Below are 17420 nucleotides of genomic sequence, written 5' to 3' on the forward strand. Positions count from 1 at the left end.
GAGCCATGAATCCATGCAGATGGTTGTTATTTTTGTCTAACAAATATAACAGGTTTCAATGCTTCTTCTAAGAAAAAGCTCAAATATCCCAACCTTCCCTCAGCTATGAAACCCATTTCCCACTCAGACGATTTCCCTGTCCCTAAACCCCTCCCCCCAAAATAAGGATCTTCTTCCTTCATCAGATGAAGAAATGCCTTCAGGGTAAGATTCTGCCAAGTCGATCTCTTCTGAAGACAATGTTTATTCAGGAACAAGTGGCAATGAGCCCCATTGGATCATGCCGGAAGACCTGAATGACCTTGCCTGTGATTTGTATCCATCTAAGCAGCCATCAGAGCTCCTGGCATACTGGCTTAAGCAGTGGAACCTGGTCAAGTGGAAACTGGTAGGGATCATCAGTTTCAGGAGATGGAACCAGGGCTTTGCTTCATTCTTCAACATGGAAAACAGGTTGTGCTACTGCACAAATGTCTCTGGCTTGTTCACTTTCCTTGGTTTCCCACACAATCCCTCAGACTGGCGTCCTTTCATAGACTCTTCAAAGTGAAGTCTGAAGGCTGTGCTCCTGCACAATGTGAATAAATACCCCAGCATTCCCATTGCCTACTCAGTCCATCTGAAGGAGTTGTATAAGAATATGGAGCTCCTATTGGAAGCTGTCAAGTACAACCAGTATTAGTGGAGTCTCTGTGGGAACCTCAAGGTCATTGGGCTCTAAGGGGTATGCAAACAGGCTTCACAATGTAATGTTGCTTTCTCTGACTCTTGAACAGTCAGGCTGTGTCTAAGCAGTACGAGCAGAAGGACTGTGGATCTAGGGGTACTTTCATGCCTGATGAACACAGTGTCCAAGAAAATCCTCTGGGGGACATGAACAATGTGTTTCTTCCTCCTCTTCTTATCAAGCTTGGTTTAATGAAGAATCTTGTGAAGACCATGGACAAAAATGGCACTACCTTCCAACACTTGTGCACTCTGTTCCCAGATCTGAGTTCTGCAGAGCTCAAGGAGGGCATCTTCGCTGGAACTCAGATCTGAGAGGTGCTGAAGGATAAGGACTTGAAGGAGCTTCTTACCTTAAAGGAACTGAAGGCATGGGAAGCATTTAAGTAAGTCTGTCATGGCTTCCTTGATAACATGGGTACTAGATCACCAAGAGTGTATTGAGAAGTTGTTACAATCTTATGATTATATGGGATACTGAATGTCACTCAAAATTCTCATTCTCCCCTGTCACCCCAACTTCTCCCCTCCAAAGCTCAGAGCAATGAGTGATGAGCATGGAGAAAGGTTCCACCAAGATAATACTAAGATGGAAAGTAACTACCAAGGCAAGTGGAGCCTCAGCATGATGGGGGACTTTTGCTGGATGCTCTTTTATGACATCCTAGAGGCAAAGTACACAAGTTCATCCAAAACAAACTCACTTCTAACTGTCTGTTGTACTATGATTTGTGTGTATTTTATTATCCAAGTAATTTAGTTCCATCAATGTTTGGTATCTATGCTGTTTTTTTCTGTAATATGCCTTTGTAACAGATGAAATAAGCACATATATTTTGAATTTATATGCAGTATAATTAAAATGGGAAATGTGAAAGCAAAAAAAAAATAGAGGTGATAGAGCAAAACTGTTCAGAAAATTGAATTCACCACATCAAAATTAGTAAAAAGCACCTGTTCACATCCTTGCCTCAGAGCAAAAAACAATTTTTGTAAACCAGTGTTAATTTTGAAAGACAGTTATCACTATCACCATCCTTTTTATGTCTGTTTTTCCCTGATGGCCAAGGTTGGATGATTAGATTCAATATTGCATCTCTCCAATTGTCATGATCCTTTGTCATCTCCTTTGTGAAGCTAAACATTCTGAGATCACTCCTCATTACTTTTAGTCACAACTTCTTTAGTTTTATATTTTCGTTAAATTTCTACTTCAATCATTTGACATTTTTCACTCAAGACCTGTCTGTCAGAGTGAAAGTGAGATCCTAAAAGCATTAGGTTTATGTCTACACACTTACTGGGCCCTGTTCCTGCACCCAATTTATCCTTGTCAAGCTTTCTCAATCTCTCGTCTTTTAACACCCATTCCTCCATCACTGCTTTAGCAATGGCACTATACAGCTGCTGTAATCATATGACAGCAAACACTGCACATATTACTTTCCCTTTATGCTACTTGTTACTTCTGCCTGGAATCGCTATCACTCATCCTATTTTTTATTTTCCACTACTCACTCACCCTTTTCTCTGCATCTAGCAATCTCTCCCTCTTCTTCGAGTAACATTTTAGGGCTGCTGTATCTCATCTCTAACAACCTCTCATATTTGATACTACTCTCATCACCCCCTCATATCTGTTCCAGGTCACTATAGTCACCGCTTCATATCTCTGAATTCTATCTCTGTACATTTCTCACTCTCTCACCCCCACCTATTTTCTAATATCTTTACACACTTTCCCTATTTTCTGATCTGCTCACAGACTTATAATACTGCAACTCTCCAACCACTTCTTTTACTGCCATTAATTACCCACTTCTTTCTGAGCTATTTCATATACATCCTCCCTCACATTATACTTATCATCAACCACACATCCACCCTTGTACATTACTCACTATATAAACATCTACCCCACTCTCTAAGCACCTAATACTCTTCTCTCCCACTTCTGTGAACTTATCTACCCACATCTCTCCTTCCTCAGTCCATATTCCATCTTATGCTCACTTTCTTGTACATTGACTGTATGTTCCACCTTTTCCTCTCCTCCTCCTCCTCCCCTACCTCCTCCTCTACCTCCTCCTTCCCATCTACCTCCTCCTATTCATCCACCACCACCACCACCACCACCACCACCTCCTCCTCTTCCTCCTCGTCACCTCACCCCTCCTTCCCTTGCCCCCTCCTCCCCTCCGCTCCTCCTTCCTCCTCTCCTCTTCATCCATCCTCTCCTCCGTTCCTCTTCCCTCCTCCTCCTCCTCACCATCATCATCATAATTTTCATCATAAGATTAACAACCACTGTTCTATGCTTGCATGGATTGGACAGAATATGCTGAGGCAGATTTTCTACAGCCAGATACCTTCCTATTGCTAACCCTCACTTGTTTCCAAGAAAGATAAATTTCCCTATGACTAAACATGTTCTCACAGAAAATTGGAAACAAAGGGTACCGCTTCTACGATGAAACTTGTTTACAACTTCTACAATTTAAAGACAAGAACACACTAACATACTCATACATACACATACACACATATGATTTATACAAATATACATACAATGATCATCTTACAGTTTTTATCTACCAAATCAATTCACAAGGTTTAGTTGCCCAGGGGCTATAGTAGAAGACATTTATCCAAGATGTCATGCTGTAGTTGGGAAGAAAACTTCTTAACCAGATATCCACACATATAGACAAGAAACGTATCTTAAAATGTAAATGATGATGGTGATGTCAATGTTGATGATGGCAACAATGGTGATGATGTTGCCAATAAGAATGACGACGACGACGACGACGATGATGATGATGATGACAGTGATGTTACTGCAACTGACGATGATGATTATGATTATGATGAAGACAATAATAACAACAGTGTTTGATTGTTCTAAAAATTATTTTTATATTTTCTTTATTTCTTCTGCACAACATTATTTCTTACTTTAACCACTTCTGATACATTTATTTAGCATTTTTATTTCTACTTCAATATGTCTAATCTAAAGTAATGTATATTCAGTCTATAATGCTTTTTATTACTGACAAATTCTCAGTGCTGATGTCAAATTATATCAATGGAAATAAAACTTCTATGTATATTATAACATGTATATTATACATAAATAAATGTAGATTGTAAGGGATAAAAAATAAAAGACAGGCTATAAGTTGCATCAGGATAAGTGATCAGTCTTTAGTCTACCTGCTCATATGGCTGGAGCTTATCCATACTTTCAAGGTATTTAAAGTGACAACATAAGACTTCCCACTGAATGTGATTCCGCTCTGTTGCAACATTAACCCCAAAGTGCCACTGGTAATCATTTACATCTCAGTGTACAAGGGCCATCATAACAACATTATGGGCTCCCAGGCAAATCCTTATACTGAGCCCTAAAGCATTTATTTATTTATTCATAACAATCATAGTATACATCATCATCATCCTTTAATGTCCATTTTCTATTCTGGCATGGATTGGATGGTTTGACCAGAGCTGGTAAAATGGAGAGCTGCATCAGGTTCCAGTCTGTTTTGTCTTGGTTTCTATGACTGAAGGCTCTTCCTAACACCAACTACTTTTCAATGTATGCTGGTTACTTTTAACATGGTGCCAGAACAAGTGCTTTTATGTGACACTGGCACGAGTGCTTTTTACATGACGACACCAACACAGGATTCTCACCAGGGGAGTAACCTTAACACTTCTGCTGTGGGCTATGGGTGTTTTTGAGTATATATAGATCACAATTGGGATCCTAGGCTAGTGAAAGTTCCTTGGTCGCTGCTCAGTGTATCCATGCTCTAAGATAGCACTGAGTTCACTGACAATATAAAATGAAGTACATTGTTCAAGGACACAACAAACTGCCTGTCTGAGAATATAACATAAACTTATAATCTAACAATCATGAATTTGGTACTCTAGCCTCTGGGCCATGTATCTTCATAGGGTAAGTGGATAACTTGTATTTTATTCACATTTTAAAGATAAATATTGATTTTATTTGGTTAGATCTGCACTATTCAGGTTCATATATATTAACTATGCATTCTGTTTAGCCCAATGAAAAGGATAGAAAACCTGAATCAAGTTGGATTTGAATAGAGAAAATGAAGAAACCTAAAAGGCTGAATCACTTGGTGTAAAGTATTGTTCTGTCTTAGCCATCTTCATTAGTTGCTTTACCAAAACCTTGAAAGAGAAATTAAGATTTGAATTACTAGCAAAATAAATAAACAAATAATTAAGGTGTGGTTCCTTTGATAATTAAAGGATGATTGTTAATGAAATTTCTTGTTGCAGCCTAATTCCTTACATTTATATTTTATTAGTTTTCTGTTTGAAATATTTTTTCTTCATTTTCCTTTAATTACCTTTATGTGTTGTCTAATTCTTGAGAATTCCATCCATGCCAAAGTAACTTACTACAATTAATGGTATGCAACCAATAGTTGATTGATATCATTAGTTGTTTCAATGTATTAGTCGTATCAATATAAATAGCCCCTCCTCCTCATCATCATCATTATCATTATCTCCATCCTTGTTCTTATCCTCATCATTACAACCATCATCACAATAACCATTATCAGTTATTTAATTTTCACACAATAGTGTATTTGTGTATGGCAGTGTGTCTCTGTGTGTGAGAATATTAATGTGTGTATGTGCATATGTATGTGTTTGTTTGTGTGTGCACGTGTGTATGCATGAGTGCATGTGCATGCATGCATACACATGTGAGTTCACGTATGTAGATGAGCTTGTGTTTTAGCAAATGATTAATTTTTTTCACCATCATTAAGGGTTTATGATCCAACATTTGTTGATTGTAAGGATCTAATAGAATGGCCTAAATTGTTTAAAATATAGCACAGTATCGATTTTATAAAATAAGGTAAACAGCCGTGATAACCACTATAGCCATCCTCCTTCACCTCCTCCTACTCCTCATCCTCACCATCCCCACCATCACTGCTGCCATTTCCACCACTGCATCATCATTATCATTATCATTACTATCATCATCATTGATACCATCAGCAAAACTGCAATTCATTGCAATGATCAGCTTAAACATTATCACTGCTACCGCTCAGAACCCCTACTACCATCATCTTAGACAATAGGAATTTCAAACTACCTATCATCAAGCTGGGCCTGCTTGAAATAACAGTGAGATCTTCCTCAAATTAGACCCTACTTTCTTAAGAAAAGTAATGACACATTGGATCAAAGTTGTCTTGTGGGGTAAAAAATGGCATTATAATGTCCACTAGTGTTACCTGAAACAATAAGCTTTTTAAACCACATACCTGCACAACTTAGTATTGTTATCACTTCTATTATTCTTAGCAATAAAACAGAACAGCAGAGGAAACATTATAATGGGTACACATGCACGCACACACACACACACACACACACACACACACACACACACACACACACACACAAACACACACACACACACACACACACACTCTAAGACTACCAGTCTTTCTCTAAATCAATGATGGTGAACTATTTTAGCTCAGCATGTTGAAGTTGCAATCTCTTTGATAATCTTATTACTGGAGTGACACTTCACTTCTATGTATGTATATATTTTTGCTATGCTACCAACATATGATAGAATATGTCTATGAATATATCAGTCAGCTCTGCATGTTACAATGAATGTAAACAAACGTTTATACAATATGTTTGTAAACAGAAAAAAAAAAAATGACAACAGTTGTACATGCATGTTTTCATTCTAGAAGAGTCTCTTTGTCAGTAACAATGCATTCTCTACAACAATCCAGAAACACATTGCTTATAAACTATCAAATACTACAGGATAAAATAAACTAGGATAGATCAATTTTCATATTTAATACTTTCTTGGTAGCTGGTTCAGTTACTAATTCGCTGGTGTGTTAACTGTGTTTTGTTTCATTGATATAGTGTACTAAAGAACATATCCTCCTTCTCCTCTGCCACCTCCCCCTCTCCTCCCCCATCATCATCATCATCATCAGCAGCAGCAGCAGCAGCAGCAGCCGTTCAAGAATTTGGACCTGGAAATCTCCATTTCCAGCAACTTCGAAGCCACCTCCCAATGGTGTCGGGCATCAACGAAGAGCCCTTGACTACAACAAGACAATCAAAGTTTTTTTTTTCCAAGGTCTGGGGGTCTCCCGCCCCTAAGCCCTAGACCATCACCTAATCACCCTTACCCATCTTGTTGCTTAACAGCAACAACAACAACAGCAGCAGCAGCAGCAGCAACAACAACAATGACAACAACAACAACAATAACAACAACTACAACCATCACAAGCACCACAAGCTCCACGACCACCACTACCATCATTATCATGACTTTCTGTGCTATTATGTATCAGATGGAATTCTTTGGCCAGAAGCTCTCACCTGTTGCCAGCCCTTACCTGTTTCCAAGCAATGCAATATTTCTTTGTAGGTGAACATGTTTTTATGGAACATTGGAAATGAGGTCACTATTTGTTTATAAAGTGACACAAACACCATACACTTATACTAAATATATGAGAGGTTATTTCGTTTTCCACAGACGAAATCCACTCAAAAAGCTTAGGTCAGCATGGGGCTACAACTGAAGACACTTGCTCAAGGTGCTGTTCAGTAGGAATGAACCCAAAGTGATGTGGTTGGGAAGTAAACTTTTCAACCATACAGCCAACACTATTTGTAATAAATGTAAACAATACTTTTATACAATATGTTTGAGGACAGAAAAAAGATTCCAACTAGAATTGACATGGAGATATACAGCTGTTCTTTCTTTTTATATTTGCAAGTATATCACATAGAAGTATGATTTACATTTGTGTGCATACGATGTTGGCTAATAGATATGTAGAGATGTACATTATAGCAATAGAAAGAAACTTTTTTATCCACTAGTAATTCAACATATTTCTTTGCTTTAAGTAGATGCTTACAGATATATGCATCTGCCTTTATGGCATGACATGTGTAGGTGTGACTATATGGTTTGGTTAATAAACCTGCTTCTCAACTATGTGATTTTAGCTTTAGTCCCAATGCACGACACCTAGAGCTAGTGTCCTCTACTACAATGCTGGGTCAACCAAAGTGCAGTGAACCGATTTGGCAGACAAGCTAAAAGAAACCTGTTGTGTCTATGTTCACAAACATCATCATCATAATACTAGCTACGGCTGTACATATTCTAAAATCAGAATGATACAGAGAAGATTAGCATGGCCCCTGCACAAGGATGACATGAAAATTTGTGAAGCGTTCCATATTTTCTATAGGCATAGGAGTGGCTGTGTGGTAAGTAGCTTGCTTACAAACCACATGGTTCTGTGTTCAGTCCCACTGTGTGGCACCTTGGGCAAGTGTCTTCTACTATAGCATTGGGCCGACCAAAGCCTTGTGAGTGGATTTGGTAGATGGAAACTGAAAGAAGCCCGTCGTATATATGCATATATGTGTGTGTGTGTGTGTGTGTGTGTATGTGTGTGTGTGTGTGTGTGTGTGTGTGTGTTTGTTTGTCCTCCCCAATATCGCTTGACAACCAATGGTGGTGTGTTTATGCACCTTTAACTTAGTGGTTCGGCTAAAGGGACCGATAGAATAAGTACTAGGCTTACAAAGAATAAGTCTTGGGGTTGATTTGCTCAACTAAAGGCAGTGCTCCAGCATGGCCATGGTCAAATGACTGAAACAAGTAGAAGAGTAAAAGAGTATAATTATCATCACCACACAGGAATCGCTGTGTTCAAGGACTGCATCAAACTCCAGTATCTGCTTTGGCATGAGTTTTATGACTGGATGCCCTTCCTAATACCAACCTCTTTACAGCTTGAACTGGGTGCTTTCTTTTTTGCACTACCAACACTATTCAGGTTAGTATGCAGTTTTCAGAACTATGAGCCCTGAGGTAGGTGGTAGTGGTAAGGAGGAAGGTCAGGTTTCATGCTAGAGAATGAGGGGATTACTATAAAAGAGGTAGCTAATCTGGTTCCTGTTGAGGGATCTGATGTCTACTCACTTCTAGTATAGAAACAAAGTAGAGGAAGAAGAAAAAATAATCTGTAGGTGCTGTAAGACATAGATAATGGTGAAAAGGTGCCTAGGTTGCCTCACAAGGCACAAGCTGAGTAGAACTAGGAGAGTAGGTGGTTATGTTGTAAGATTATATGAGAAGGTGAATGAGGAGTGTGGGTAGACTGCCAAAATGGGTAAGGTTGAAGAGAGGATAAGGCAAGAAAAACGCTATGAGCTGGGGATGATAAAGGGATACAGGAGAGTGGGAGACAGTGACTAATAGGTGTAGCAAAAATAATACAGTTGCTGGTGGAGAGAGGACAAGAAAGAGAGCAAAGGAAGAGGTAGACATAGTATATAGGGAATGGGGAGTCACTGTAACAAGTGGAAAGCCAAAAATATAGTGCTTCCAGAACTCAGTTCTGCTAAGGATGAGGTGGGCGTAAATCTTTTTGAGAACATCATATATATATATATTTATATTTCATTTTAGTATTTGGTTTGCATGATTCTTTATGTGAATTCGTGTGTTGAAGCATATTTTATTGTGTCTTGGGAGAGTCATTCTCTTATAGTGCCTTGTTACTTAACACACTCACCAGTTCGATTTCCACTCATTTACTTACTTATTTTTTCTAAAATTTTCGTTGCATCTTGCAACCTTTTCAATAGTCGTTGACAAAAAGCATTCCTCCATACTCTGCCAATTGCCAAAGACCAACATGGAGGCACACTGGGTCAACTTGACATCTGCATTTTATCCAAGCACCCAAAGGATCCAACACTCAGACAAATACAAGAGTACATCCTCATAAATGAAACATCTCCATTATTGAATAGGAAATATACATAGAAGGCAGTCATACCCAAATGCCCACAGCTTATATGCAGGTAGAGTTGTTCGTAGGCTGTTATGTAGACACACACACACACACACACACACACACACACATATGATATATATATATATATATATATAGGTAAATGGATATGTAAGTAAACAGATAGATAGGTACATAGGTAATACGAACAGACAAGTACACACACATACACACATGCATACGCGAATGAAGACTGAAACACATGACCATATACACATATACACACTTTACATACAGGGATATATATGGAGATACACATCTATACATAACAGACACATGTACATAGTCACACAAACATGAACACACAAACACATGAATATGCAGAATACATACATACAAACATACATACATGCATACATATATATATATATATATATAGAGAGAGAGAGAGAGAGAGAAAGAGAGAGAGAGAACATTCTTTTCTTTGTAGTTTGATCGTTGATGATCTATTTCTAGCATGCGGCCGACTACCTAGTGGTTTTGCCCTTTGAATATATATATATACACACACACACACACATACATGCATACATACATACATACATACATACATACATACATGCACACATACATACACATGCACACTGATGCACACATGTCTGGCATAGAAAATTTGCTTCCACAAATTCTATTTAACCCATGATGATGATGTTGGGAGATTTTCAAAATCCATTGTTTATCTCTGATAAACCTACAACATGTCGCAGCTGACACACATATAAGTTCATTATCACTGCACTTGGAGGAACTTCAACATGATCATTCTACCTGTCAGAAATAGTTGCCAAATTTCTCTCAAATCAAACTTTTCTATTTTGGGGAAAATGAAAGGCCATGCTGTCAAAAAGACAACATGGTCATGGATGGATATATGTTTAATCATAAGGTCAGTTCAGTCAGGGTTGATTTAGTGCTGAACAACAACCATTCTGCTTATTTCAATTGTTTTAACTTTATTTGTACTGCTAAGAATACAATGACCTTTTCTTTCCTCCTCCTCTTCTTGCTCCTCGTCGTCGTCGTCATCGTCATGTGCTTAGTAATTTACATGTTCTTTGAAAAGTTTGTGCGACTGCGAAGGAGTTAAATATATCTTCTGTATTAATAGTTTTGTGAGAGATTTATTTTCTTACAGTTACATTTGAAGTACAATAGCATTTGTTTATGCAATAACAGATAATAGGATATAGGATGGCAGACTATAAATTATTAACATCATTTAATGTCCATATTTCATGCTGTCATGGGTTGGACAGTTTGGCAACACCAATGTGCACCAGGACTGCATTGAGCTCCAGGGTTTGCTTTGGCATGGTTTTTGTGGCTGGATGCCCTTCTAACACCAAACACTTTACAGTGTGGACTGTGTGTTTTTTTTTTTTGTGCCACTTGCACAATTGGAGTTGCCATGCCCTTCACAGAATATGAGTCTAGAGGCAGATGAGGTATCAGCTTCATGTTAGTAGATGAGGGGGTTGCTGTGAGAGAGGAGGACAGAGCAAATTCCTGCAGAGAGATTTGCATGACTACTCACATAAAAGAAACCATAAGTACATCTTATACACACACACACACACACACACACACACACACACACACATACATAATATATACATATATATATATATCATCAGTAAATCATAAATCTGAAAAAGAAGCACGTTCTACAGAATAGATAGAGCAGGAGGAGAAAAAGCCCTGTGGCTGGTTTTCGAACACACAAAGAAGAAAGGTCAAGCACATGGGATTACCCTGCTTAGATCACTATCCAGAACCCACTCAGTCAACTTGTGGGTGCCAGAATTTCAGTAGGATTTGCCTGAAGTGTAAACAAGGTCCAAAGACTATCGAATAGTGTAGCTAGTATTAAATTTGCTTCCACATGTTTTTGACATATTATCATAATTTCTTTGGCTGTGGGATATGTTGATATAATATTCTGTTTCTTTGGCTAATCTGAAGTCTAAGAATTTTACATAACCAGAGTGAGAATGAATCTGTTTTGTGAACTTGGCTATTTGAAAAATTTACTGCCAATCCTGCACCACTTATCATCATTTAATTCCACTTTAATTAAATACCAACCCATTAACTAAGCTACGGTAATTTTTTAAATTTTAATTCTATTTTTCTGTTACAATAAACATTTTTTTTTATAGCCGGAGGCAATCACTATAGCTAACCCTTCAACCATGGTGTAGGAGTCAACTTGTTGTCAGTCAGAGAAACTGAGGCAAAGCAGAGGGAGGTGGCATGTTTTTTGCCGAGCAGTATAATAATAGCATCTTTTTTTTTATGCACTTCAGTATCACTTATCTGTGATTTCCAGTAATAAAGCTTGTTACATTCTTGTCTCTTGGAAACAATAGAGATGCTTAAAAGAATGAATTAAATGTCAGGAGCTCATTGACCTTCTCTGAACAGACAATGTGCATTGTTTGACAGGGGCTTATAACTAATTGTGTCATAAAGTGTTCCTTAAAGTATAATGTTTAACTAGAGATCAAATCAGTCTGATGGAGCTCATATCTTTCTCTCTCCAAGCAACAATCAGATGAACATCTTTACATGATATAAGAAGCTAATAAAATGCTATTGAATTATACATGATTTTTTTGTTCCTGTTGTGACTTATACCTCTACATAATACCTATTTACATACTGGTATTCTCATATATTTGAGAGTAAAGTGTGTTACTCATAAACATTAGTGATCAGATGATATGATACAAACTATTAAGTCCTAAAAATTCAGCTTACTACAATTCTCTAAGTATAGATGTCTCTTATGTAAATACTAACAGGGAGATAAATCTTTTTAAATCCCTTGAAATCCACAATTACATTTTGTTATATACTATTTTGTATATATGACTTTAAACTGTCTTCTTTCATATTTATATATGATATAAAGGAATAGGGATTTAAAATTCAGGCAGCTACCTTATGAGCACTCTAATACAATCCAGATCTGGCTAACCACATTAAAAGATAGGGAACATTTAAAATTGTTTTTAAGATAAACAATTAAAATGTACTTCATTTGGTTTGTAAATTCTCAGTTTGTTCATTAGATTTCATGTAGTATTCAGAGTATGTAATCAAGACATCATAAGGAAGAATACATCTTTGAAATTTATCTATTAAAGTATTTTCTTCAGACTCCATTCTGACATGTGTTTCTGCTGGAAAATTGTCTTAGTGTCCTTTGATAAAGCAGATGTGTACATTTAGTTGATTGAGATGACCTGGCAACTAAAGTGAGATCACAGCCATGGTCAATGCCAGTGTTGCATGTCTGGCCCTTTTAAGAGTACCCCTGATGCATCGTGCGATATGATATGCTTGAGAAGACCTGCTGAGTCAAGTAAAACCAAAATCATAGCTGTGTCCAGTGTCCCCTGACTGGCTTCTGTTCTGGTGGCACCATCCAAATGTGGCCGATGCCAGCACTGCCTAATTGTCTCTCATGACAGTGGCATGTAAAAAGCACCATTTGAACATGATTGATGCCAAGCCCGCCTGACTGGGCCCCATGCCTGTGGCATGTAAAAGGTACCATCTGAACGTGGGCGATGTCAGTAGCCCCTGACTGGCCCCTGTGCCTGGTGGCATGTGAAAAGCATTATCTGAACATGATCGATGTCAGGCTTACCTGACTGGTTCTTGTGCCAGTGGCATTTAAAAAGCACTCACTACACTCTTGGAGTGGTTGGTGTTAGGAAGGGCATCCAGCTGTAGAAACATTGCCAGATCAGATTGGAGCCTGGTGCAGTTGCTGGCTCTCCAGACATCAGACAAACTGTCCAACCCATGCCAGCGTGGAAAACGGACGTTAAACTATGATGATGATGACACCTTTAGTCTTTATGCTCTCCAGTGAGGCTGACTGTTCATCATTGCATTAAGCTGTTACTGAAAAATAAAAGTGACATAAAAATCATCGCATTTAGACTGAACACATCATTTAACATCTGTTTTCCATGCTTCTATGGGCTGGATGGCTTGACAAAAGCTGGCAAGGCCAGGGGCTGCACTGGGTTCCACAGTCTGTTTTGGTTAGGTTTCTATATTTGGATGCCCTTCCTAATGCTAACCATTTTACAGAGTGTACTGGGTAATTTTAAGTACTGGTGCCATGATGATGATGATGATATAATGAAAAACATGAAGTTCTTTGAAAGAAAATTTTAATATTTTTTATAATGAAAGAAAGAATTCAAAAATAAAAGGTTAACAAGTTTGGTTCTCACTTTAAAATTTCTTTTATAGACTGATGTCTTGCAGCTAAACTTTTTGAAAGACTTCAGTTTAATTTATTGATTACAAGTTAAGCCAAGCATTAATGTAATTTCTTATTTACATCCATTTTCTGAGATTCTGAAAATATTTTTATTGGCCTAAATTGCATGGAAAATGTTTTATAGCAGGATCATTTCCCTAAAAGTAGTAACATAGCAATAATAAATTTGTATGTCTGGAGAAGAAGTGATTGATGATGTTTTTGGCTGAGCCCTTTCTCCAAACAAATGTAGAAAAAGTGTGCTTGTAAGTAAACTGTAAATCAGTAATTTCAGAAAACATTTCACAGTATAGAAAATAATTTTATGTTAAAAATATTTATTAACAGTTTTTTGGTGACATTAATTTTTTGCAAATCTAGTTTGCTTCATCATCTTGAAATATAAACAACCATTAACTGAAAAGTGTTATGTATTTTCCATTAGATTTATGGGAAAAAGATGCTCTTTTATTTTTTTACTAGTTCCACTCATTCAACTGTGGCCATACTGGGGCACCACATTGGAAAGTTTGTTGAGCAAATTCATTTATTACTTTTTATTCTTTTTAAGTCTAGTAGTTATTATATCAGAATATTTTTTGCTGAAATGCTAGGTTATGGGAAACGTAAACAACTAGCACAGCTGTGTGGGGACTAACATAAAGATACACACACAGATATATATATGATAGGCTTCCATACAGTTTCCATCAAACTAATTCTCAATACATTGGTTGGTCTGAGACTACAAGAGAGTAGGCTGAAAACTTCATAGACTGACTATGAAGGAGTGATGCTAGAGTCATGAAATCTTGCATGCATTAATTTCAACTCTTCTTATTAATAACTGCATTGTTTCTTTTCAGGTAAACTGGTGTCTGACTGTACAAAGAACTCTTCAAAAGTAACTAGCAGCAATTTCTCTTGAAAATAGACAAAATCTGCCATCATGGTACTTTCAAGTTCCTGCAGAAAAAGGGTTTAGCCCCAATTACATCCATGCTGACACGATTGCTACAATAGGGGATGACACTTCAACTTTATCAACAATGCAAAAGTGGGGAGCTGAATTTAGGAGAGGAAGAGAGAGTCTTGAAGATGATTCAAGATATGGACATCCTGCAACCAGCATCACTTAGGAAAACGCTGATTGTATTCACCACAAGGTGATGGATGAAAGGTGATTTACAATAAATCAAATAGCCAATGCTATTAACATATACCATGAGAGAGTTGAGAATATTCAACACAATGAACTTGACACAATGAACGTTTCTGGTCAGGCTGATCACATCATAGGAAAATCTGACATTGTTTCAAGCAGATCATTTCCTGATCCAAGATGAGTGTTGGGTTCATCACTTTGAGCAAGAAACAAAGAGACCATCCATGCAGTGGAACCACCCATTCTCACCTACTCCAAAGAAGGCCAATGTCATTTCAGCTGCAGGGAAGGTGATGATTTAAGATTTTGGGATGCAAATGGTATTGTGTTAATTGACAATCTTCAAAAGGACCACACCATCAATAAAAAGTACTTTGCCAGCTTGTTCAGGTGGTTACAAAAGGCTTTCAAAATCAAAATGCCAGGAAAACTGATGAAGGAGGTCTTGTTTCATCAAGACAATGCTCCAGCACACAGGCCCTTGATTTCCATGGCTGCTGTGAGTGACTGTGAATTTGAACTGGTTGATCAATCTCTCTATTTTCCAGATTTGGTAGCATCAGACTCTCATCTTTTCCTTAAAATGCGAAAACACTTAGCCGGGCTCAAGTATGACAGTGATAATGACATCATATCTGCTGCTGATAACTTTTTTGAGCAACAGGACGAAAGGTAGGTTCTTCATCAGTGGGATCCAAGCACTGCAACACAAATGGAAAAGATGTGTGGACAGCAATGAGGACTATGTTGAAAAATAGACTTCATTTGGTCACATTCCATGAAAGTATCTTGGTCAGCCTATGAACTTTTCACCCTCATAGTAGAGATTATTTGCCCAATGTGCTGCACGGTAGGATAGGTCGGATTTTCAGCTAGATTTCTCCGTAACTGAGACTGAACTCAAGAATTTTTGTTATATATATATACAACTTATAAACAAGGGCAAAAGAAAAAAATTCTAATGCCAAATATGCCGAAAATAGACAAACCGCCAATAACCATATAATTTATCACTATAACCTTTAAAGGTATTTTTTAATATGCTGGCCATTGATAAAATTTTTTTTGAAACATTTTATCCTATATTAGATACATATACAGGGTGTCCCCAAAAAATGTATACACACTTTAGCAGCTGATAACTCAATTGATATTTTTTCTTTCCAGATGAAACCTATAGGATTTAATGATGGCAGTCAGATTAAGCTTTGAACAAAGAAAATTCATTCTAAAATGATACTGGAAGTGTGAAAATGCAGTTGAAGTGCAAAAACAGTTGGGGAGGGAGTTTCAAACAGATCCACCAATGCAACTCCCCATCACTTGAATTAGAGATAAGTTTGAAGCTGATGGAACTGTTCAGAATGTCCACGATAAGCATTCCAGAAGACCCCGAACATCAACAACCCCAACAAAGCAAGGAGTACTGGAAATGAATCACCAAAGTCCAAGAAAATCTGTGCGGCAAAGCGAGTCATGGGGTAGGTATTCCAAAATCATCTGTCCAATGCATTTTGAAGCATTGTCAATGGAAAAGTTACATTCCAAGATTAGTCCATGCTATTAATGATGATGATCCAGACGAAAGAGTGCAGCATTGCGAGTGGTACTTGGAACGATGTGTAGAAGCTGCACACTTTCCAACAAAGATTGTGTGGAGTGATGAAGCCACATTCAAATTAAATGGTTCAATTAACTGCCACAATTGCACCTACTAGGGTCCTGAGAATCTGCATGTTATGGTGAAACACCATGGTAATTTGATATTTGTGTGGTGTGGTGTGGTTTATCATCAAGAGGATTAATTGGACCATCCTTTTTATATGTTACTGTGACTGGTCCCGTTTACTTGAACTTGTTGCAACAGTCTGTTATGCCAAGCATTAGAGAAGACTTTGAAGATGAGGAGTTTTATTTTCAGCAAGATGGGGCACCCCCACACTACCATTGCTATGTTAGATCCTTCCTTGATGAGATCTTGCTAAACAGGTGGATTGGATGAAGAGGTATGGTTGAATTCACCAGACCTCACACCACTAGACTTTTTTTTATGGGGATACCTTAAAGACAAATTCTACGCTATGAAACCTACAAGTCGCTGATTTGAGAGCAGCCATTGGATGAGAGTGCACACAAATACCAAACAAATTCTTTTGTGATATTTGTGATTCCATTCCTTTGCGTTGTCAGCAGTGCCTGGACCAGACCGGACATCAGTTTGAAAACAGGCATTGACAAAACAATAAAATAATGTCTGTAGATTCTATTAAATTTTGAAAATGAAGTGTCTTTTAATAAACAA

At 37.7% G+C, this 17420-nt stretch overlaps 1 non-coding gene across 1 annotated transcript; it reads left to right on the top strand.

The window, feature by feature from the left end:
• Window positions 1-7942: 7942 nt before the first annotated feature.
• On the top strand, window positions 7943-8049 carry LOC115220450. Its single transcript, XR_003882538.1, has one exon. It is a non-coding gene; the product is annotated as a U6 spliceosomal RNA (small nuclear RNA).
• Window positions 8050-17420: the final 9371 nt, after the last annotated feature.

Source organism: Octopus sinensis, linkage group LG1 (genome assembly GCF_006345805.1).
Source record: "Octopus sinensis linkage group LG1, ASM634580v1, whole genome shotgun sequence".
NCBI classification, from domain to species: domain Eukaryota; kingdom Metazoa; phylum Mollusca; class Cephalopoda; order Octopoda; family Octopodidae; genus Octopus; species Octopus sinensis.